This window comes from Equus caballus, chromosome 14 (assembly GCF_041296265.1).
Source record: "Equus caballus isolate H_3958 breed thoroughbred chromosome 14, TB-T2T, whole genome shotgun sequence".
Lineage (NCBI taxonomy): Eukaryota > Metazoa > Chordata > Mammalia > Perissodactyla > Equidae > Equus > Equus caballus.
This window is the reverse complement of record NC_091697.1, coordinates 50,956,404-50,980,030: the sequence shown is the minus strand read 5'-3', so window position 1 is coordinate 50,980,030 and position 23,627 is coordinate 50,956,404. Positions and strand designations below refer to the sequence as shown.

Below are 23,627 nucleotides of genomic sequence, written 5' to 3'. Positions count from 1 at the left end.
AGATGTTGTGAAGGTTAAGTGGGATGGTGCTTGGCATACAGAAAGCCTTTCAGCAACGTTACTACAAAAACTAGGTGTGGTGCAATGGGAAAGACTCCAGATTTGAGATCAGAAGCCCCGGGTTTCATCTACTGCCATCTCTTACTCTGTTATCTTGGGCAATCCACTTCACCACGGAGTCTGTATTTCTCAGTCTACAGAAAGGGGATCACGTCACCTCGTTTTAGTTTGCCATGAAGAAAGCTTAACATTCGGCATAAGAAGGATTCTCAATATTTACATGATGAATGAATGAATGATGTGGAAAGATTTTAGGATTTGGATTCAGAGAACTTGGACCGGCATCCCAGGTTTATCACTTACTTTCTGTGTGGTTTGGGACAAGTGACTTCACCTCTCTGGACCTTAGATTCTTCCAGTATAAGATAGGATAATAATACCTTACCCCCGCCGCCACGGGCATTATGGCAGAACAGACAGTTAATATCAAAATGCCTCGTAAACCGTAGGGCACCGTGCTCACTCTAGTTTAATACTGCTTTGTGCAGAGCCCTGGGAGAGGAACTGGGAGGGGTCTGAAGGTATGCAAAGTCCTTGGACCTAGCCCTAGAGGAGCTGTGATAGATTTGGGGAGAGAAGGCACAAAGCAGGGGGCAGCACTACACAGAGAGTCCCACACATTCATTGATGGCACACATTTACGGGGCACTAGGCATGCTTTCGAAGGAGTGTTACAGGTTTTAGGTTAGGTCTGATGGAGGGGCCTTGAAGGTCAAGGTAAGGCTTCTGGATTGACTGCTCTGAGGTTCGAGGTCTCAGGAAGCTCGTACGCCATCTCTGCCCCTGAGCTCCCCGGTGGGGCAGGCCTCTGCTTCACTGAATCACTTTGCTCAGTCACCCTCTGAGGGAGGAATGTGCACTGTAAGGAGAGCGTTTGAATCAGCCATTCAGCGGGTGGCCCCTCCCCAAAGGTCAGTGGCCTATCTGGCCACCGCAGCTGGTGGCCACAAAAGACTTGCCGAGAATCCAATCTAATGGAGGGACAAAGTCTCCAGCCACTCTTCCTGGGAGCGGGGAGGGTGAGTTGCAAGGTGATTTCGCTGCTGTCGCAATCTCCCTTCAGACATAGGCTGTCCTCGAGGTCAAAAATAGCAGCTTCAGAGGCAGGACAGTGATGTGACATCATCCCTAGGTTCAGCTAGCAAACCCCTCTCCAGCCAACTGATCCCGCTTGTCCCTTGGAGTCTAGGGCCAAGGTCCTAGGGGATGACTTTGGTGGCCCTGGGTCCCTTCCAGCCCCCTGGGTCCAATTCTGAGCTCTATCTATGAACAGGAATCCCCCCAGCTCCATTGTTTCCCCTGGCAAGGAGGAATGCTCTCAGTAGCGCACTGTGGCTGGGCCCACGCCCACCTCCACCTCCCCAGGGCTGAGCGCCGCAGACCTGCAGGGGCCTGCAGCCTCTCCGGGCCAGGAGCACACAGGCTGGGCTGGAAATGCTGAGGATGGCACCTGGCCTGGAGGCTGAGTAGAGGGGAAGACATTCTGCAGTCCCTGGGAGGTGGGAGGGAGGGAGGGCTCTATGCAGACAGACTAGAGGAGTTTGTGCATAGCTCTGTGTGTGTGTGTGTGTGTGTGTGTGCGCGCACGCGCACGTGCGTGTGCTTGTCCTGCAGCAGAAGATGGCAGGAATGGGGATTCTATAGCCTCTACTGATTAGAAGGGTTTTGAAATTGATAAATTACTTTGTATTGGGGCAAAATGATTTGACTAGATTTCAAATGTCTCAGAGAAGGGAAGCTTCTCTTGGGCCAAGTATTGATTGCATTTAATAGAGCTGGGACTTTCTCACTTAAAAACAACAAAATAAACATCTAAGAGAAGGCAGTAACTCACCTCTCTTTCTCTCTCTCTCTGTCTCTCTCTCTCCTCCTTCCCTCTCTCCCTTCTCTCTAAGAACAGGAAGGGATCGAGAGACCCACCCAAGGCAGGGGTGAGGGTGGGGGTAGTAGGCACAGTGCTGAAGTCAGAGGCATGGAGTTTCTTTAGGGCAGACTGATGGTGGGGGCTTGGGAGAACAGGGGCCCTAGGTTGGTCCCATTCTTCACAGATTGATTTTCTTTGCCAAACAGTGACTGTCAGAGCCTTTGATAAATCACTAACCCAAGTGACAAATGCCCTGAGGCTGGGTGGGGTGGGGGAAAGGATGCTAGTCTGGGAGGTAGCCTGGGGAAGGAGAGGGATGAGGATGGAATGCTGGTGGGCAGAGGTAGCCAGCTGAGTTAAAGCTGAGTTCTAGAAATTTTGTGAGATACCCTCAGCTAGCTAATCTTGGCCTTGTCTCTCAACAGGAGTTGACCATAATCATTAACTCAACACTGCTTCAAAATTCATTTTCAGTCTGTCTCTTGTCTGTCTCTTGCTGTCTGTCTCACTGTCTGCCTCTTTATCTGGCTTCCAAATGGACTCTGATGGTTTCCTCCCAGGAGAGGATTCCCTTGGGCCTGCTGGAAAATGGAAAGGAGTGTGGGGAAGCTAGTAGCAAGCAGGGGCCTGGCAGTGGAAAGTGGGAGGAGAGGGGGAGTTGGCCTCTTAGAATGGGAGGAGGTGAGGACCTTGTGCCGGCAGGGAGAGGGAGGGGGAATGAAGATAAGAGTTTGTAGACCAGCCTGGACAGAGAGAAGCTGGTTTCCAGGGCATCTTATTTCTCAGGGAGGGAGCGGTCACATCATGTGTTCTCTCATCCCTCTCCCCAAAGCAGTGAGAGCAGAGACCTGCCTTGATTGGGCTCCCTGAGGAATAGCAAGAAGTGTGGAGAGGAAGAGAGACCAACCCAGAGCCACAGAACCGATCTCTCCCCATGGCCAGAGCCTGCCTTGGAGGCAGCCCAGCTCATAGATCACGAGTCTGAGTCAGCTCTGGTTGACCTTGGACATGTGACTTCGCCTCACTTACCTTCTGGTTTCTCGTCTATAAAATGGGATAATATCATAGATTTGCAAAAGGTTTATATTAATTAAGATCACGTGTATAAAGTGCTTAGAACAGAGCCCGGCCCATAGTAAGTATTCAGTAAATGTCAGCTGGGAACATTATTATTCTCCCTGGTAGCAGCATGGCAGATTCTGAAGTCATGAAAACCCAAAATGTGTCAGCCATTCTGCAGTCAAGAGACGGGACTCCTGGCTCTGCTTGAGGGTGGAGAATTCTACCCATATTAGCGATCTATAGGCCAAGCTGTGTTCTATCCCTGACCGCACTGTCAGTGCCGATGCGCCATGGGCTGAAGCGCCACTGCCTTCTCTGTGAAGTCAGCTGGAACCTAGCCCTTGAGAAGCCTGCCAGGCCCCTGGCCGGCCATGGGGCGTCTGCTCACAGGAGTTGGGCTTGGCTCCTCCTTACCGACGACCATGCCGACAGCCACTCCCAGGCTCCCAGCCCTGTCCCTGTCCATGGTGCTAACTTAGCCACCACTTGCCACAGCAGAACTCACCTCAATCATCCCCTCTTGTCCCCCAACTTCAACATCTCTGATGATCTCCCCAGTCACCAGGAATGAATTCTGAGCTCACGTTCTGGAACGCTGCCAGGAAGAAGGAAGCGGCGTTAGTATAAAGAATCACACAAAAGGCCGCAGGTAATTATGTCTCTTTTAAGCTGCTAACAGGATTGGCCGTTTGATAAATGGGAGGATTTGAGGCTGTTTTGTCACTGACAAGCTGTTGTAAGATCATATTGGAAGCTGAAGACTGTTTATCTTCATGTGTGTGGTAGAGAGGGGAATTCTCGGTGGATTTTACACCCTCTTCAAATTAATATGATTTCCTAGGCCGGTCCTGTGCACAGGAGTGAATGATCTTTATGACTCACCCCTGATTGTATTACCTGGCTCAGCAGCTACCTCCAGCCCCTCTGAGTGCCCTCTCCCTCCCTTGGCCCCTCCCTGCTCCCATCCCTCCAGCTCCCCCTCTGACCTCCCTACTCCCCTCCTCTATCTCTGCTCTCAGATCCAGCAGCTAAGCAAACCAGAGGCTCAATTACTGCTGGCTACCCCGAGAGGCAGAGGGATCTGGTTTCTTCCACTTCTCTGGAGGGAGCAGAAGAGAGGGAGGTGGGGTGGGAAGGAAGAGGGAGGCAATGGGAGAGGGAGGGAGGGAAGCAGAGGAAGAGAGAAGAAACGAGACAAAGAGGGATTTTAACCAGAGGAACAGAGAGTCAAGCTGAGGTAAAGAAAAGAAAGAGAGAAGAGACAAAAACAGTAGCAAAGGGAGAGGAAGGGTTTTTTTTCCCTTCATTTCCAGAACCTTATTCTCCACAAGCACCAGGGCAACCTCCTTTCCTGAACCCCAGAATTAGCAGGTCCTGGGGCATTTTCTCAGATAACACTGTATTATCATCTTCACAGCACTAACAACTATTGTTAATTTATTTATTTGCGTCTATAATATTTATCCTCACTCCTGAATTAGAAGATCCATGAGGGCAGGGCTGCCATGTTCTTCTCAGGACCCAGCCCCTAATAGGTCCTTGGTGAGTGTTTATTGACTGCATCCTGTGCCAGGTCTGAAGGGGCAGGGTTGACTTGCCCTCCTGGCCGAGGGTCCAGGGTCCAGGGTTGGGTCATCAAGGATACCGTCACTGGCGGGATTTGGGGAGACATTTCTGGGGAAGGGAATGCTTCAGGAGTTCTTTGGACAGAATCAGATTTCCTCTGGGACAAAGCTTTTCCCACTGCACCAGAGTCCCCGGGCAACCTGCATTTTCACAAGTATTCCACATGATTCTGATGCAGTAGGTCTGAAGTTCACACTTCGAGAAGCACTATTCTGGGGAATGGGTGAGCTGAGGGCTCCTGCTCCAGTGGGACCTCAGCAGAACCAGGGATCTAAGCTGCTCAGTGTGTGTTTGTGTGTGTGTGTGTGTGTGTTGGAAGGATAGTGGTTGGAATACCTATAGCAGAATGAGGAAGCTAAAATCCATTATTTCCAGTCAGGTGCCACCTCATTCTACACACACACTGGGAGCTACTTGTGGGGGAGTCCCCAAGTTCAAAGGAAGGGATCAGCCTGCTGGGGGCAGTTTCCCCACCAGACCCAGGACCCTAGAGGAAGAAGAGGACAGCAACAGATGTGAGGAGGAGAAGGAGCCCTCCCTGCCCGTGCCCAGGAGCCTTTGCTCCCCCACCCACTGAAGGCTGTGCAGCCGGTAAGTCATGCCTCATTTCCCAGGCAAGCTGTGCACCCACCCTCAAGCCCCAGGCCAGGCTCCCTGCCTCTTCAGGGGACCTCCCCCAGACTTGTCAGCAATGTATGCTCCAGGATTGATCAACTGCTACCCCGGCATATGACCCCCCAACACACACCCCAAATGTCACAGTTCCATCATACAAGACACAAGCAGGGCTTGCACAGAACACCTGAAATACAGCCCTAGGTGCTCAGAGGTGAAGGAGAGTGTGCCTGGGCTGTGGGACAGCCTGGATATGTTCATGCTGGACCTCTGCCTGGGCCTGAGAACAGGGAGGAAGAGTATGGAAGACAAGGCCCAGCCAGTTTAAAAAGATGGCTCACCCTATGCCACTTCTGCCCTGTAATAAAGCACATAGATAGAACTACCAGCACCTCCTTTCACTCTGCGCTTCAGCAACTCTGGCCTTAGTTCACGCCTGGAACACTCCCTGCTCTCTGCTGGCTCAGTAGCTACCTCACTCATGCAGTTCCCTCTGCCTGTGATACTCTTTTACACTCTTCCATCCCTTTTATCTGACAACTCCTCCGTCTATTCCTTGGTGAGTCTTTCCAGATCCCCTGCCTCTGCTACTAGGGCTCTCCATGCTTTACTCAGCACCCTTGTCATCACAGCTGTGTGTTGCTTAATGACAGGGATACATTCTGAGAAATGGGTCCTTAGGCGATTTTGTCATTGTGCGAACATCGTAGTGTGTACTTACCCAAACCTAGATGGTATAGCCTACTACACACCCAGGTTATATGGTACTAATTTTATGGGACCACCGTCACATATGTGGTCTGTCACTGACCAAAACATCATTATGCCACGCATGACTATGTATTCAGTGTCTGTCTTCCATGCTAGACCGTGAGCTCCATGGCAGAAGGGCCACACCTATGTGCCATGTCCACTGCCATATCCCTGGCACCACCACCCATAGTGCCTGGCACATGGTGGGCACTCAGCCGGGAAGACTGTGGCTTAGAGTCATGTGTTTCAATAAGTGGTTCTTGAGCATCTGTTGTGTCAGGCACAGTACTGGATCCTGAGGATGCAATGGCAGGCAACCAGGCACCGTCCCTCACAGAGGCTGCAATCTGGCAGAGGGATAGATAGCTGTCAAATAATCATACAAATTACTGTAAAATTGCAACTGTGACAGGTGCTTTATAGAAGTTTATGGTGCCAACAGGAGTACATTAAAAGGGAGTTTGGTCAATTTAAGTAGGTCAGGGAAGTTTCCTGAGACAGTGCTATTTCTCTGAGATAAAGAAGATTGTGTAGAGCATCAGTGGAGGAAAGAGCGTTCTGGAGAGACAGAACAGCATGTGCAAAGGCCCTGTGGCAGGAAGGAGTATGGCTTCTACAAGGAACTAAAAGTCCAGAAGGTCTGGAGTGTGTGGGGTGAATGGGAGACTAGAAAGCAGGCAGAAGCCAGACCATGCAGGGCCTTGTCAGGTGAGGTAAGGAATGTATTTCTTCATCTAAGAGTTTAAACACTGAAGAGTTTAAACAGCAGGGGGTCAGGCATAGGCAGCAGTGGTGTAATCAGAATTGCATTTTGAAAAGGTCATTCAGGCTTCAGTATGAAGAAGGAAGGGAGGGGCTTGAGTGGAGCCAAAGAGACCAATAAGTGGTGTGTTGCAGCCATCCACGCTCGGTCCATGAAAGTGCAGGTGGAGACCGAGAGTAGTGGACAGCTTTTGAGAGAAAGTTTTCAAGCAACACCATGGGTTGGTGGCAAAACTAGGACTATACCCATCCCCACTTTCACACTTCCCTGCAGCTGTTGGCCTCCTTCTGGGATGTCCAGTGGGCTACCATAAAGAGGTTGTTCTCAGGCTTCCCTCAGAAGTATCCCCTGCTCTCTGGCCCCCACGCTCCCACATTCTGTACTGTGTCCCCCTGGGGTGCCCATATGTGTCCTCTTCCAAGCTGGAAGGCTCTGGCTGGACACCCGTCTAGGAGGTAGGTTTCTCTTATAGCCCCAGGTGCTTTGCATTCTGGGAATCGTAGTTCTGGAGCGGGAAAGTTGGGTCTGCTCCTGACTGTGGGTCTGGCAGGCAGCCTTGTTGCCATGGCAGCAGCTGGGCTGGAGCCACCGAACCATTTCATCCACAGCTCTGCTGGCTCTGAGAGCCTCCCAGCAAGAAAGCTTGGGCTCTGGGGAGGCGGGGGGGAGGAGAGAGAGAGAGAAGAGAAGGGAGGGAGGGGGGGACCTCATGGGCCTTCCCCAGAGGCCTGGGCTAAGCCTCGCCCTGCTCTGGGGCTTGTGGCCTGAGTCGGAGAGAAGTCACCAACTCATCCTCGGAGCAGGACTGCCCGACCACTGGGAGCCAGTTCTGCTCCTCTGTTCTTGTCAGTCAATCAGACCCTGTAATTCAGTTCTGTGACTGCAGAAGCCTGCATCAGACACAGAGGAAGGAGGGAGCAGCCCCCTTCCCACGGGCCCTGGGAGCCTGGGGAGAAATGTCCAAACTAATTACTTAGGAAGGAAAAAGTCCTGTCCATTTTTCCTCCAAAATGTCCCCAGAATCCATTCCCTCCTCTCTGCCCCTTGGCCACAGTCCTGGTTCATTTTATCTCCCCAGGAGAAGGCTTTCTAAAACACAAATCTGGTCCTGTCACACCCCTGCTTAAAATTCTTCAATGGCTCCCCTTTGCCCACGACTGGATCAAGTCCAAACTCTCTAGTAGGACCATTCACAGCGTTGCAAATTCTGGCCTGAGGCTCTGTGTCCAGTTTCTCCCCTGACTCCCCTCTGCTCCAGCCACACAGAAGTTTTCTGGTTCCCCTTTCATACCCCCTGCCTCCACACATGCTCTCCTCTGCCTGAAATGCCCTTCCCTCCCTCTTCCAACCTCTGAGCCGACCAAACCCAGCTGCAACACCTCCTCCTTGGTGAAGTCTTCCAAAATCCTTCTCCGCCAGGGGAAGCCTTAATGGCCTGGTGCTCTGAGCTCCCAGAGCACTTTGTACTTCCCTCGCAAGCACTTATCACCATGTTGTGATTATTGCCTCTGTAGCTGCCTCTCCCTCTCTCTCTCTCCTGCATCCGAGCCATCCCGGGGGCCCCAGTGCCCAGCACAGTGTTTGGCACAAGGTAGGCACTCGATAAATGGTGAATGGGACTGAATTCACCAAAGGAAGGCTGTTTAGGCTGTCACCACCCCCCACTCCACCCCCCTTACCGGGCTTGCCGCCTCTCCTTGGCCCCTTCCTCCCTGCTCCTCCCGTGAGGCCACACACCTTGCACACTGCAGAGGACTGGCAGACTCTATGGAGCGGCGTCTTCTATTCTGGGCAAGGGTGGCACAGGTGCCTGCAAGTGGAGGCTGCAAGCCTCCCCGTGTCACTGGGAATGTGTATCAAGTCACACCAGGTCTCCAGAGAGGAGGCACCGTGTCTTAAATGGAGCCATGATTTATGGACCCGGCTCCAGGAGCTGGGAAACCAATTAGGCTTCCCTGCTTCTCCACCTGGAGGCAGGATATTTCCAGGAAAGCCCTTCCTCCTGGGCAGAGGCTCCACTGCCTTGAGCCGCAGCCCTGAGGCTTCCCCATCCAGCCCCCGACCCTACCCCTATCACCAACCCCCTGGTCAGTAGCTCCAAGTCTCCTGGGCCAGCTTTCCTTGTATTAAAATCCCGACTCTAATAGTTAACATTTGGGAAGCCTTTTCTTGTTTCATCCTGAGTCTCATTTCCCCATCACAATAAGAGGATAAAAAAGCCTGCCTAGATCATTCATTCATTTGTGTACCCATCCATCCTTCCTTCCACTCACACATTCCCTTCCATGAAGACTTATTAGGTACCTTCTGCGGGCCAGGTACTAAGTTAATCACTCAGGATGCAGAAAAGAATCAGAAAGACACAGTCCCTGCCTTCAGGGAGCTTGCAGTCTGTAAGGAAGAGCAACCTTGAAGCGTTTCGAGGCAAAAGTGCAGACTGTTAAGTAGAGTCCAGGCCTAACCTTGGACCTCAATACTTATTTCCTCAATGGCGATTTACTGTGCGCCTGTGATACGGCTGGCATGGAGGATAAGCACAAACGCAGCCCGGCTCTCCTCTCACTCGGCTCCTGTTCTCAGTGCAAACAGAGACAGACATAGCCTAGGGAGGACTTAGAACTCACTGCATACTACAGCTGTGAGAGGGCTGGGAGAAAGAAGTGTGCAGACTCTGCAGCTGAAAACAGGGGGTCCAGACACCCCAGGGCCCCAGAGAGAATTCGCTGAGATGAGAGGCGGGGTCCTCTGCACCCAGTAGAGGTGAAAACAAATGGACAGGGCCTTGATAGGACTTACTGGGCTGGGGCAAGAAGCAGCCTTCCCTGATTAGCGTATGGGGATGATGGAGCAAGGGGATCTCACAGAGAGAGGGTGAGAGACGTCAGGAGCACCAGGCACACAGGGCCTGGAGAGGGTGGTGGATTCCAGAGCACGGGGAAGCTACTGTGTGGCTGCCTCAGCCCATGCCCCTCATTCAGGAGCACTTTTATTTTCTCTATTCTGGAAGCAGCAGGAAGAGCCTGGACCAGGTGTCAGTGTAGTAAGGGGGTAGGGAGAGCAGAGGCCGGCGTGGCAGCTGGTTCAAGCGTTGGCCTTACTGCAGCCCCTAATGCCGGACCCACAGCCTGAACTTCTCCCCAGGCCCTCTCTCTGTGACCTGGGCTCCTGGAAATCACTGTCTTGACTCAGGGGGTACAGTTTCCAGGGTTTGGAGGAAGACCGGAAGTAAGAGAGTGGGGAGCTGGGTGAGTGGAGATCCATCACCAATCCTCAGTGTTTCCAGAGAGAAAAATCACCAGCTTGTTTTGTGAGTCTGGGTCTCAACTCCCCCATCTACAAAACGGCGGGGTTGGACTAGCCCTAAAGGCTCATCGGTGCCTGTTCCTTCTGCTGTTGGCAACAGGGAGATGGTGGAGGGAGGTTCTGCAGAGAACGGCTGGCTCCACCCTCTGCCAAGGGACCCAAATCAGCATTTGTTGACATTTCCCAGAATGCCCTCAGTGCTGGTGACATTTCTGAGCCTTGCTCCCTGACAGGGCTGGAGGCTACAAGGCTGACCCCACAGCCCCTCCTTCAGGCCTAGAAGGGCTCAGACCGCAGGCCCCACCCAGGGACAAGCCTCACATTGCAAATGGTGGCAAAGTCCAGTCTTCTGGGGTTCATCCTGAACTGGCACAGGGGCCTAGATTGCATCTTGAAAATGCTGACTAGAGGAAAAATGAGACACCTCTGGGCCCAGAGCTTTCCTCACCAAACCTCGACGTCTGCATTGGTGAAATGGGACCCGTAATCCCTGCTTCCCTCAAAGGATAGGTGTGGGGCTCCAACTACATAAACATGAGGAAAAGGAAGTGTTTCAGAAACTGTGGGTTCTTGTGCAAATACCAAGGGCTCTGATGGGGGCATTCAGCCCGAAGGTGGGTGTTGGGGGGCGGGGCAGGAATGAAGCTTGGAAGGGATTAACTGGGTGCAGGGGCTGGAGGAGCCAGGTCAGATTCTGGCCATTTCACAAACTGGAGAGAGCTACTTGGTGACTAGAGGCCAGCAGAGGAGACCCAGTGACCCCTCTTATGCCCTAGTTGATGCTGACACACAGCCTCAGAGCTGCGGGCCGTGTCAGAACCAGCCTATACAAGGAGGAAGCCCAAGGCCTCTCTTGCTAGTTTTATTCTTGTCTCAGGACTTGGGGGGACACCAGCTCGAGAGGCCTGCTCAGGGTAGTAGTAAAGGGCCTGGATTTTGGAGTCAGAAAACTAATCCTGGATGTGTGGCCTTAGGCAAGTAACTTACCTCTCTGAGCCTCATTTTCCTCATCTGTAAAATGGGGGGAGGGGTAGTAATAATGCACACCTTGCAGATTTGCTGGGAGGATCAAAGAAGCTAACGCTGGTAAAGCACTTAGCACGGGATGCCACATTTCAGGTGCTGCAACTACTTTGCTGGTGCCATCATCAGTGGCATCAGCTCTCAGGTAGGTTGCACCTCACCAAGAACCTCTTCCACATCTACCTTCCTAGTAGATTTTCCTTCCCCACAGATTTTCATGCATTTAAATGTGTACCAGGGGGCCAGCCCGGTGGCACAGCAGTTAAGTGTGCATGTTCTGCTTTGGCAGCCTGGGGTTCGCCAGTTCAGATCCCAGGTGCGGACATGGCACTGCTTGGCACACCATGCTGTGGTAGGCGTCCCGCATATAAAGTAAAGGAGGATTGGCAGCAGTTAGCTCAGGGCTAATCTTCCTCAAAAAAAAAAAAATGTGTACCAGGTACCACTTAGTGTGCACCCAACTCAGTATGGTAGAAAAGAGGACGGAAACCTGATTTCCAGTCAGGGTCCTAATTTGGTGATTGTGTGAGTTTGAAGGGGCTCTCTTCCCCAAACTGAGTCTCAGTTTTCTCATCTTTAAAAATGGGAGTCATCAGACAAGGATTTGGGGTTGGTATTAAAAACCATTAGAGGAATGGTTGATGGGGAAATCAACATTTGTTTGGAGCCAGAGTAACCCACAAACGTTATTTTCTGGAAGCCAGGTGGGAGAGAATCATAACTATCATTAGGGGGTGTCCATCTGAGCATTTCTTTTTTTTCTTTCTTTCTTCTTCTTCTCCCCAAAGCCCCCAGTACATAGTTGTATATTCTAGCTGTAGGTCCTTCTGGCTCTGCTATGTGGGATGCCGCCTCAGCATGGCTTGATGACCGGTGCTATGTCTGCACCCAGGATCCTAACTGGTGAAACCCCAGGCTGCTGAAGCAGAGTGTGAGAACTTAACCACTCGGCCACAGGGCTGGCCCCATCCATCTGAGTATTTCTAATGGTGGATGAATGAGATTTTATGTGTCTTCTGATGTGATGCAAAATATATGACATCACCTCACGTGTGTCTTAGATAAAAACATTTAATCTGAATTGCTCTGGTCTTTAGATCTAACTTCTAAGTTTAAAAGAAACGTTGGAAGTAACCAGCACAAGGAAGTAACCAGACATCTGGAAGGAGGGATATTCTGTAGGAAAACTGATCTGGATGTTTCGCGGGTCAGTGGCCAAAAAAAAATGGGGAAATGCGCCATCCTAAGCAATTTAACGCACGTAATGATCAGATGTCACGTGTGGTCCTGCATTGGATTCTGACAAGCCAACTGTAAAGGACTTTTTTGGGGGGGGCAACTGGGGAGATTTGTATATGACCTGGGTATTAAAAAGGATGAAAACTTACTCAAATGGAAAGGTAGAGATTATTGACTGAAAAAAAGGAGATCATGAAGCAGTATGTATAATGTGATCACATTTTGGTAAAAAAAAATACTTATATGTAAGAAAAACACTTGGAGGGATATGTCAAGTTGTTAATAGTGGTAAGGATGTGATGTTTTTATTTTTATATTTTTGCTTTATGTATTTTTAAATTTTCCACAATGCACATGTATTGCTTCTGTAATAATAAAATGTTATTTAATAAATAAAATGGGAACGGCAACAGCGTGTACCTTGTAGGGCTGTAACGACGCAGTGAGATAATGCTGTGAAGCACAAGGCTTGGCGTAAGTACATTCTCAGTAGATAGGTGCTGCTAAGATGTTTATGCTAGCCTGCCCCCACTCACCATTAGACAAACCTGGCTTACCAGGGATGCTCTCCCTGTCCCCAGCTCCTGGCTCACAGCAGGGAAGTGCTGCTGTTTGCTGGACAAATCACTGCCCTTGGTCCAGCTTTTGTTGGACATTAAAGGAAGCACGATGGAAATTGTGGCCTTGTGCTCACATAGGTAGAGGTCTCTCAGAGGCCCCCCACTCCTCTCTATGAACTCCCAGGGTGTACCCTCAGCTGGGTCCTCACAACAAACAGAAGGGGACCCTCTGTCAGTGGTGTAAAACTGTGGTGGTCTGATCCAAAGAGGAAAACCAGCTGCCTACCCCCAGGCCACATTCCCCCAACCACCCAAGCTATTTTTGGCATTGGCCTCCAAAAGCTTCCACCTTCCTCACTGCCCTAAACTCTAGGGCTGGAGATTGCATTCGATGCTGTCCCACAAATGTGCACTTGGCTTAAGGCTAGACCTACAATAGGAGCTGGTTCTTGGTCTGAGTCTGAGCCTAGCTTCCCAGAGAGAGCCTCAGAGATGGGACGAGGCTGCAGCTGTCTCCACGTCCTGAGGCTAGCCCCCTGTGAGGAAGTGGGTTTAAGATTTGAGGTGTACCTAGGTCTGAAGCTTGCGGTTGACTGAAAGCTGAAGCTGAAGCTAAATCTTGTCCTCAATGACAGCTGAGGCGGCCTCTGACCAGGGGCTAAGAACTGGGCCATTCCCTGACCTAGCAAGGTTTGGGAGCTGGCTATGTAGTCAGAGAAGGAACCTGGGAGGGGGATGGTCTGCCCAGGCAGGGTGTGGGAATGGGGCTCTCTGCCAAGGAGAGGAATCTTCGGAGCCTCCAGCTCTGGCTCCAGTATCCACAGAGCCTGGTAAGGATGAGGAAGAGAGAAACATCCCTGCCACGGGTCAGGGGGTGGGGGTACTGGTGTGTACTGGGGGGCCGTCTCGCACAGGCAGAGCTGCAGTGGGAGGGAGAGGGAGCCCACGTGGAGGAAAGGCTACCGAGGACTTCCAGTCGCCCAGTCGCTGAGGGGGTCTCCAGTGGCTGGAGAGGGGACCTGCGTATGTGTGAAGCACCCCATTACCCCCAGCTCCACTCCTCAGAGCCTGCCAGACTCCCCGCTCATTAGGACAACATCTCCTCCTTAATAAAAAATACATGAATAAATAAATAATAACAGCCATAACCGAACGAGAAACCACTTTCCACTCTTTTCTGTTTCCCCTGCTCCTTCCTTCCAGGCGCAGTCCCGGGGGTTCCCGGGCTGGGTCTATCTGTAAGTGCCCTCCCTCCCTCTAGCTCTGCAGGCAACCCTCCACGCAGGAGGGGACTGATGGGGGGTGGGGGCATCACAGTTCTTAGGGTGACTGAACAGGCCTTCTGCACTCCCCACCTGCTCTTGGAGGGGTGTGAGAGGGGAGAAGTCTGGAGAGGGGTCTCCTCTCTCAGCTTTCAGGGAGGAGGCAGCAACAGCTGAGCCTTTAGGGCCGGGGCTGGGGGTGGTCCCCAACACACAGGGACCCCAAGTCAGACACAGGAAGGAAATGCAGGGGGATAGAAGGAACTGAAAGATGGGACAGCTAGAGGGTTGCAGGAGCAAACAGGAGCTGACATTTGCATAGGGTGCAGGAGGAGGCTTTGACTCACATTCAAGTACCCAGAGGGAGATGAGCTTTCTTAGAAGGAACAACAAAAATCACCTTTTTTTTCCTCCCATCAATCTCATGTTGGCCCTTTCTCTCTGTCTCTATGTGTCTCACACTCTCTGTCTCTCTTGTCTCTTCACTGCCTCCTCTTCCACTATCATCTCCTTCCTTACCTGGTCAGTATACCGGGGAAATGTCGGCCAGGAGTCACCCACTTCTCAAGGTTAAGGAAAAGTAATTCTGCCGGAGACCTGGTGGTTCAGGACATGGGTTCAGGACCATGGAGAGCATCTGTGAGGGCGAGGCCCTCTCCCAAAACAAAAAAAGAACTCGAATTGCCTGAAGAGTAGGAGAGCTGAGCTGGAGGTAAGGGAGAGGTGGTGGGGAAAGGAGCCGACACAGGTGAGCATTGTTCCCAGCCTGGTCTTCCTAGGCTGGGTAACTCTGAACTGGGACTCAGATTTTTGCTGCCCTAGACCAAAGGCCCCCCACTACCACCACCGAGAAGAGTGGGAGGGGGTATGGCCTGTGCTCTGGAGTGTGCAGTCCTGGACCACAGCCCTCGCTAGGAAGCTCTAGCAGCCTTTGTATGAAGAGTGCAAAGCTAAACACACGAGCAGTATACGGTGTTGGATTTTTTTTTCCTTTCAATTTTTTTTATCGTGGTAAAGTACACATAATATAAAATTTACCACCTTATCCATTTTTAAGTGTACACTTCAGTGATACTAAATACATTCAGATTGCGTTTTTTTCTTCAAGAGAATGGCGTAACTCTTGGGGAGATGTCAGGGAGGCTGTGTGCGGTGTGTTATGTGTGCATGAGGTAAGGGGATGGTTACAACCCTACAGGTGAGAGGGTGCCCCACAGTGGGGGAAGCAGGAGATAGGGACCAGGGTCCTGTTAGGCTTGTTCATTCTGGCAGCTGCAGGCTGGGAGTGGGGGTCAGACAGAGACTTCCCTGGCCCCAGCTCAAGACTAATGGGACACAGGAGTCTCCTCTTCCCTCCAGTAGCTCCCTCTGGATGATGCCAGAAGCCAGATTTCAGGAGCAGTCCAGATGTTCAGGGGAGATGTGAGGAGGTGGAGCAGATGGGGCCTGGGATTCCTGCCGGGGCTGGGGGAGGAGGGCAGCAGCTGGAGGATGTGCTGGGGCGTGTGCCAGAGCTGAGGTTGGCTGCGACATGTGCCAGAGCATGTGCCACAGAGAGTACCTTGGATGTGGGACTTGGGCAGAGAGCAGGCGCGGTCAGCTGGCCCTTGGTGCTCTCTGTACTGGCCACTGAGATCTGTCCTGAGCTGCCTTTAACTGCGGCAGAGCAGGAGGGGCAGACTCTTTCTGCCACCTGCTGTGCCAGGAGACAGGAGTGAGCAAGGCGGACCCTGTCCCTGCCCTTGGGGAGCTCAGTCTTGCCCGCAATGCAGGGTTTGGCTTGGATCCAGGGGACCCATCCTCCCTGAGTTCAGAGTAGTCACTCCTTATGACCTGGGGGAGGAAAGCCTTGCTCAGAAGCCTTAGTGAGATGGCCCAAGCTGTCCCCTCACTTTCTACCCCAGGAGCCCACAGCTCATCTTCCTACCCAGAGACTCAATCCCTGGCCATGTTATCCCTGCTGGTCCCTGCAGTTTCTGTGGTTCTTGGGACGGTGTGGAGCAAGGCAAAGGGCCAGACTCTAGAACTGGTGCCTGCTCCTGCCTTGCCCCATGGACTTGAGGGCTCAGCAGCTTTTACTACCCTCCCCCCAACTCTGCTGCCTCTGGCTGTGGTCAGCTCACCATCCTAACACCAGCCCGGGAGAATGGTCATGAGCCCCATTTGGTAGATGAGCAAACTGAGGTGTAGAGAAGTAAAATGACTTGTGGAAGGCACACTTCTTCAAGAGAGCCAGGATTTGAACCTCAGTTTGCATGACTGTTTTTCTATAACTCTTCCTCTAGGCAAGGGCTTCATGCTGGCTCTGCAATCCAACCAGTTGTGTCGCCCTGGGACAAGTAAGTGCCTTTTCCTCACTGGACCTCCATTTCCCCATCTATAAAATGAAAAGGTTTAAATAGGATTATCTTGAAGAGCCTGTCCCCTTCTGCTATCCTGTGATGTCACAACAACCCTCAGTCCTGGGAAAGGGTGCAGTGGTGATAGACTGTGAACTGATGCTACTCTAGTTGAGGGCAAGGCAGTGACCAATCCCCCACACCTGCCAGACCCTTGGAGCATCCTAGGATGTCAAGATGCTTGGCAGGGGTCGGCCCTTCTGTAGGCTATAGTGGTGGGGTTGGAGTGGAGTCTGGGGGAGCCCAGGCCCTGAGTCCAGCTCTGCTTGCTGGGGAGGGAGGGAGAGGGAGGCCTTGGGTAGAGAGAAGGGCTGGCTGGCAGGCCAGAGCCAGGCAGGCAGAGCCAGGCGGGCAGAGCAGAACGAGGCTCAAAGCTCCAGGGCTTTACAAATGGATTTTGCTGAAATGGAAATTTCCACCCATCCCTGAAATGAGCCTGGCAGTGAGGCCAGGTCTGGTGAGGCTGCGGCAGCTGGGGACGCAGACAGGGACAAAAGCCAAACTCTCGAAGCCCCTCAGACCTATCCAGCGCTCCCCTTCTTCCATACCCCTCCTCCACTCCTCTCCCCTGCTCGGGTCCTCCGGATCCTCAGGGACCTTCGCAGTCCTCACACCTTTTTATACCATTCTCACTTTCTCCCTCAACCACTTCGCGCCTCCTGCACCCCTACCCACCTGACACCCCCACCTCCCACTTGTCGTCCTCACACTGCCTTTTCACCCCTCATACCTCTCATGCCTCCCCACCCTCCACCTCGCGCACCCACTCACACCTGACACTCTCCCCACCTCCTACTTTATCTTCTCATTGCCCTTTCACCCCTCACCTCCTCATCCCCCCTCTTACCTTGGCCCTATACCACTCCCCATATAAACTCTCTCACACACCCAACAATCCCTTCCCCTCCCCTCCTGTTTCACTCCTCACACCTCACCCCTCCCTGGCTCACCCCCTCCAGCCCTCCCACACTTTCCCCCTCCACTTCTCACCCCCTGTCCACATGGCACATTCCCTCCTCACATCACTTTCTGGAACCCTCTCCTGCTTCTGACACTCCCTCACCTCCCCCTTCACTCCTCACACCCCTAAGGGAGTCACATCCTTCACCTGTCCCTAATCCCCTTCTCACCTACTTATAGCCTCCAGCAGTGATCATTGGGGCCAAATGTCTCCTGGTGGAGAGCTGGGCTCTAGAGTCAGACTCCTAACTCAGCCCTCCTGGCCGGGTGAGCCAGGATATTTCTAATTTCCCTGAGATTCTGTTTCCTCATCTGTAAAATGGGGTTGACAACTTCCCCTACCTCTCGGGGCTGCCGTGTGGACTGAGCAGGTCAATGCTGGCGGAGCCCTTGCCTAGCACACGGGAAGCGCTCCATGGTGTTGATCTCGTGGGTTGTCCTTTGCCTAGTTGCTTGACACTTTGTGTCAGGCCCTCTGCTGGACAGTGCTGGGTGGGAGTGTGTGGGTACAGTATGTGCTGGATTTGAAAGGCTGGTGAAAGTACCAAAAAATATGCTGGCGGGCGGTGTCAGGGATGAACGTGATCAAGCAGGCCCACAGGGACCAGTAACAGGATGAGTAAGGGGGATAAGTGCTCACGAGGCTGCTAGGAAACGTGGGCAGCACCCGGTCTTAAAGAGGTGTCTACAGACGCCTGGCAGTGGGGCAGGGCTTCCACTCCCACTGGACTGGACCTGAGACACTCCAGGGAGCCTGGGCACCCTTTCCTCCCTAGGCCACTGCCGGCCACAGCCACTGGAGGGCAACATGCTCCCTCCCGTGGACAGTGGCGGGGGGTGGGCATGGGGAGCAGCTGCCTTCTCATTACCCAGGAAGCTCTCATAGGAGTTAGAGGGGAAGAGGATAGGGGCCTGGCTGGGATGGGGAGGGTCCCTAGAAGGGGCATCATTGGCCCCACGCTGGGTGGGTGGGGAGAATGGGGAAATGCCAATGGAGGGGCACAGAGTGCAGGAGCCAAATGGCGGAGGCAGGAGCAGTATGGGACTTGACTTGCCTTGGATTCCTTTGGCGGGCTTCTCAGTCCAAGTCCTCAAGGCCTACGTGGGAAGGGGAGACTGGCCTGGCCCCTCAGGAAGTTGTGATACCAGGAGAGTTCTGGATCCCCACGACTTCAGGGAATGGGCACCTTCTGCCCAGTGGAGAAGGCTGGGGACAAGAAGCCCCAGCAGGATTGAGTGGGGAAGGTCCTGAGGGCTGAATGAAGGGGAACTGTGGGTCGGAGAGCTGGCCCCAGGACCCAGTGTGAACCTGGGATGGTGGGCGAGGGGGACTCTGGCCGGAGAGGGGGGTGTGGGGGCAGGCAGGGGCACGCGAGGAGGGGCCGGGGAGGCACACTCCCCCGGGGCAGGGTCCACGGAGCACAGCCACATGCCTTGTCCTCTAATTACATGTTGACTTATTACTCATTATTAATTAAACAGGAGCTCTGAGCTGCTCCAGGCTTCCTCCTGCCCCAGCCCAAGTGCTGGGCACAGGGCTTAGAGCCGAGGCTGAGCTGGGCCACTGGGTAGGGAGAAACAGGGGTGGGGGGTGGGGTAGACGTGTAGGTGAAGGGGACCACACAGGGGCAGTGGCTGACTGTCTACTCCAGTGAGAAGTGACCCTGGACCTCGGGCCTAGGGGAAAGAGGAAGGGACAGGCGGGGAGATGGAGCTTCCCCAGGGTGGGGCCAGGGACAGGGACAAGGAGCCTGGACACAGGGAGCTGGGGAAAGGGTGGAGAGTTGTCACGGCCAGAGGTGCGAGAGGCCTGGGGTGGGCTGTGTCTCCAGCTAGGTGCAGAGCGTGTGCCTACACAAGGGGGCCGCCTGCGAGCGAGGCTGAGGGTGTGCACTTGCCGGTTTGTTCCGCTGAAACTGGGTCTGTGTCGCCGTCATGAACGCCCAGAGCTGCGGGGGAGGGGAGGAAGCACAGGCGATTGAATTACCTTTCAAGTCTAAAGCCTGGATTCCTCCAGCCTGGCAGGTGGGTGTGTGCACACATTCCCCAGAGCATTGTGGGATGCTGGCTGTCACCAGGGATCCACGAGGCTTGCTCCAGCTCCAGCTCGTTCAGTCCCAGTTTCCTTTCCACAGGCTAGGAAGGAGAGGGGCCCGTGAGCCTGGGGCGGGCAGAGCAGGGGTGGAGGGAGAGCTGACCCGGCCTCAGCCTGCAGCCCCTCAGGCAGAACTGGAGAGGCCTTGGTTAGAACCCTGACTGCCATGTTCCAGTCACTCATGACCTTGCCACATGACTCAACCTCCCAGGTTTCCTCATCCAAAGAGAAGATAATAATAATAATAACCAGGGCATGAGACCACGTGGCTGTGTGCCAGGCACTGTGCTATGCACTTGATTTCTTTATATCCTCAGACAGCCCTATAAGGTTGGTACTGGTAATCTCCCCATTTCACAGATGAGGAAACAGGGACTCAGAGAGGTTAAGTGATTTTCCAACAGTCACACAGCTGGTAAGTGACAAAGCTGGGACTTTGTCTGGCCCCAGAGCCTTACCCTGTATGGTGTATGGTACCCCAATCTCAAGGTCACTGTGAGGGGTGCATGAGATAAGGCACAGAAAGAAGCATTCAGCCCAGTGCCTGGCACACCGTGAGTGCTCAAGAAATGGTAGGTGTTAATGTTGTCAGGATTCGTTCATCTGCACAGGTGCTCAGCGGTTTCATTTTATGCTGCTCAGGTGGCAGGGAGCCGGGGAGAGGATGGAGAGGCTGGTCACGGGGCCAGGGGCTGGGGAGACAGCTGCAGTCAGGTTGTGGGTGCAGAGAGCAGGTGAGCTGAGGTGGGAAGTGGGGGCTGCATGCAGAAAGCAGGGGAGGGCAGGGCAATCAGAGTAGAGGAAACAGAAGCGAGTGACTATGTATTTACTTAAAGACTTTGCTCCACCGATCACCTCATTGGCCAGACATCTGGTTTTCCTGGGGATCCCCAGGGAATGGAAGTCAGACAGCATTACTTCAGCGGCTCTAACGCCATCCACCCCGGGCTCAGTTGCACTCGCTAGCTGGCTGGCGGGGCTCAGGACACCACTCTGCAGAATGGGGCCAGGAAGAGCAGCGGTCTGCCCCTGGACCTCCCTGGGAGGGAGTGGGAGTCCCTTCTGGCTGCCAGTCACTCCCCTCTCTCCTGCTCAGAGCTAGAAAAATGGGGTTTGACCCCTCCACACACTCACCTCCCCATCCTGAGCTTCCCGCCTAGGTATGGGGCGGCACTTGTGAGGAGCTGAGGAGGGCTCTGGGTAGACCACCCTCCATGCCGTTCCCCTCCATAGTCACCCAGAAAAAGAGATCCAGTGGAGGCAGGCCACCAGGCAGCTGCCTGGGGCACCATTTCTAAGGGGTGCTAAAGCTTCACTGGTCACTTAGTCGGAGAAAAGAATATTTCCCAGACACAAGCCTGGGGTGGGGTTGGCGGGGCAGAAAGACTTCCATAAGCTGCTGGGCACAGAGGTGAGAACCCTGCAGGGAGCTCAGGCTACAACAATTGTTTATTAAACTCCTTTCAGAGGAGGGGAACCAAAGGGTTTCCACGTAGCTCAGCAGCACTGGCAAGGTTGGGGCTGCAGCTGGAGGTGGCTTCCTGCTCAGTCGCCGCACGGCCTCTCCTTCAAATAAATATTGAACAAATATTGAAAGTGTTGGTTTGAAGAGGCACCGAATTATTAGCCTGCCCTTGGCCCTCTCATTTGTCAGTCCAGTCCTGTTGCAAAAGTACCATAATGTTGGCTTTAACGATTCCCTTCCTGCCTTGGGTCATGAGTGCATCGTGTTCATTCATTTATTCATTCTTTCATTCATTCATTCAACAGATATTTCTAAGCACCTGCTGTGTGCCAGGCACTGTTCCAGGCACTGGAGCTACAGCAGCAAACTGCTTCCTCTCTCGAGCTGCTCACCAACCCCCACCCGTGCGACTGTACCAGCTGCGAGCTAGAATCTTTGTGCACCTAGATTGGATTGGGGTGGGGGTAGGGCATCAGAAGATGTCTCAATCCCCAGGAGAAAACTGTCTCCTTGGGTGACAAGGAACCAGGGCAAGGTATCTTTTTTGTGCCGGTCTCCAGCCCAGCACTATCTTTTCATGCCCTCAGGACCTGGTGAGTGCTTATAAATTCACGCTGTGTCCAGGCAGGTGTGCGTGTGTGTGTGTGTGTGTTTCTCCCTGAGCAGAGCTCCAGACTGGGCAGCTGGGGTGGAGTGGCGGGTGGCAGAGGGCAACAGCAGACCATGCCAGGCTCCTCCCTCCACCCCTACTGTAGACACCCTCTGGGCCTCTCTGGTGGGTGGGGCTGCCTACGGGAATGGGCACCCAAACAGGAGACTAAGTTGGCAATTGTCTCTCTCAGTCATCAGAGGAGGGGACCTGCAGGAAGGTCAAGAGGCAGGAGGGATCCTGAGGTTTGAAAGTCATCCTCCCGCAGAAATGCAAGCCATTCTCAGAGCACATGCTCCCCTCCCCCACCACCACCACGGAGACTGCTCCACTTAGCTGCCTGGGCTTCTGGGCATTATTCCAATATTGAAAGGTATGAGGGACCCCAGTCCTGACAGCCCTTTCCCCCACCTTACACGGCTTGAGGGAAATGTGGGAAACCCCTGAAGTAGGCTCTTCTACTCCTCTGGACTGCAGCCCTGACCCGGACCCTCCCTAAAGTCAGAGACCAATGAGGATGTTCACTGAGACTTTGGGGGAGGCAGCAAATCCCCCCTACTCCAACCCCTCATCCTGGGCCCCCGCCACTAAAGCAGAGGAAGGCTGTGGGAGGCAGGGGGTGTGGGTGAGGAAAACGGGGCTTGGTCTCACGTGCCGAGAAGTGGGGAGCTATGTCTGCACGGGCGTCGTCATTGTCGTCGTCGTCCCCCCCCCAGCCCCCACCTCCCCGTCTGACAGAACGAGCTGCGTCCTTGCCGTCTTTATTTTTAGTCGGTACTGGAAAGAAAGGAAGTTCGGGGGGCCAATCCACCAGCCCCAGCTCCCTCTGCCAGCACCCACAGCACGTGGTGCGGGGGCGCGGGAGGGGCCCCAAGTTCCAGCTCCTCAGGGAGGCGGGACAGTGCTCCCTCCCACCTGCCGGCACAGGCGCTGGGCGATGGATGCGAGGAGGAGACGTTCTCCGGGCTGGGGCTGCGGAGGGAGGGAGCGCTGCCTCCTCTCCCTGCCTGAACGCGCGGCTCTGCGCTAGGTCTCTGGCACAGAAGAGGGTGGAAAAAGAGAAAGACCCAGTTTGATCTCCGGAAAATAGGACTGAGGGAGCTCTGAGGTGTTTCCTTTTGTGGGCTCTTTGAGTGGAGCCCCCTGCTTCCTCCTTCAAGGTTAAAGATCTTGACCTCTCTTAGAAGGCCACCTCTAGAAGGGGCTGGCTCTCCTCAGTGGGGGACTTGTGTGAGGCATGAGCCCATAGACTCTCCTGCACCTATCCCAACAGCAGAGCTGGGGGCAGAGAGGGAGGAGTCTGTCAGTGTCCCCACCTCCCCAGCAGGAGAAGGACTTTGTGGGTCAGGGAAAGGCAGTTCAGGTGGCAGTGGAGGGCAGTTGTTAGAGCTTAGACTCTGTAGTCAGGCAGACCTAGGTTCAAATCCTGACTCCTCTACCTACTAGCTGTGTGACATTGAGGAAGTGGCTAAACCACTCTGAATCTCTGTTTTCTCATCCATAAAGTAGGGATAATCTTAGTACCTGCACAGTAGGTTTGCCGAGGATTAAATGAGATAATGTGAGAAAATGCCCCCAGCAAGTGCTCAACTGTTAGTTAATGAAATTTAAAAAGCAGATTCTGCCCAGTGGTGGGCCTAAAGCCCACTGTGTGGCTGATCTCAGGCCCACACTGCAGAGATTTCCTCTCAGATCTGACAGACCTTGTTCACCCCTCTACTGTCCCCCCAAAGCTCCAAGCCTCTGACTCCTAAGCAAAAAGCAAATGTGTCACCCACCCCCTACCTGCAGAGCTGGAAGTCGTTCCCTTCAGCCACCAGCTGCAGTCCCAAGGGCTCACCACCCCCACCATCCCACCCACACACCTCCATCCTGTGGAGGGATGGCCTGAGGCACCTTGTGGGGGCGGGGTGCGGGGAGAAGGTTGAG

At 53.5% G+C, this 23,627-nt stretch overlaps 2 long non-coding RNA genes across 2 annotated transcripts; one reads left to right on the top strand and one right to left on the bottom strand.

Annotated features, from left to right (window-relative positions):
- Positions 1-684: 684 nt before the first annotated feature.
- On the bottom strand, positions 685-3,789 carry LOC138917561 (uncharacterized). Its single transcript, XR_011425743.1, has 2 exons — positions 3,492-3,789; positions 685-919 (listed from the first exon to the last, which is right to left on the bottom strand). It is a non-coding gene; the product is annotated as an uncharacterized lncRNA (long non-coding RNA).
- On the top strand, positions 3,427-21,676 carry LOC111767779 (uncharacterized). The gene is made up of 4 exons (XR_011425744.1): positions 3,427-3,635; positions 4,988-5,203; positions 16,416-16,469; positions 21,355-21,676. It is a non-coding gene; the product is annotated as an uncharacterized lncRNA (long non-coding RNA).
- Positions 21,677-23,627: the final 1,951 nt, after the last annotated feature.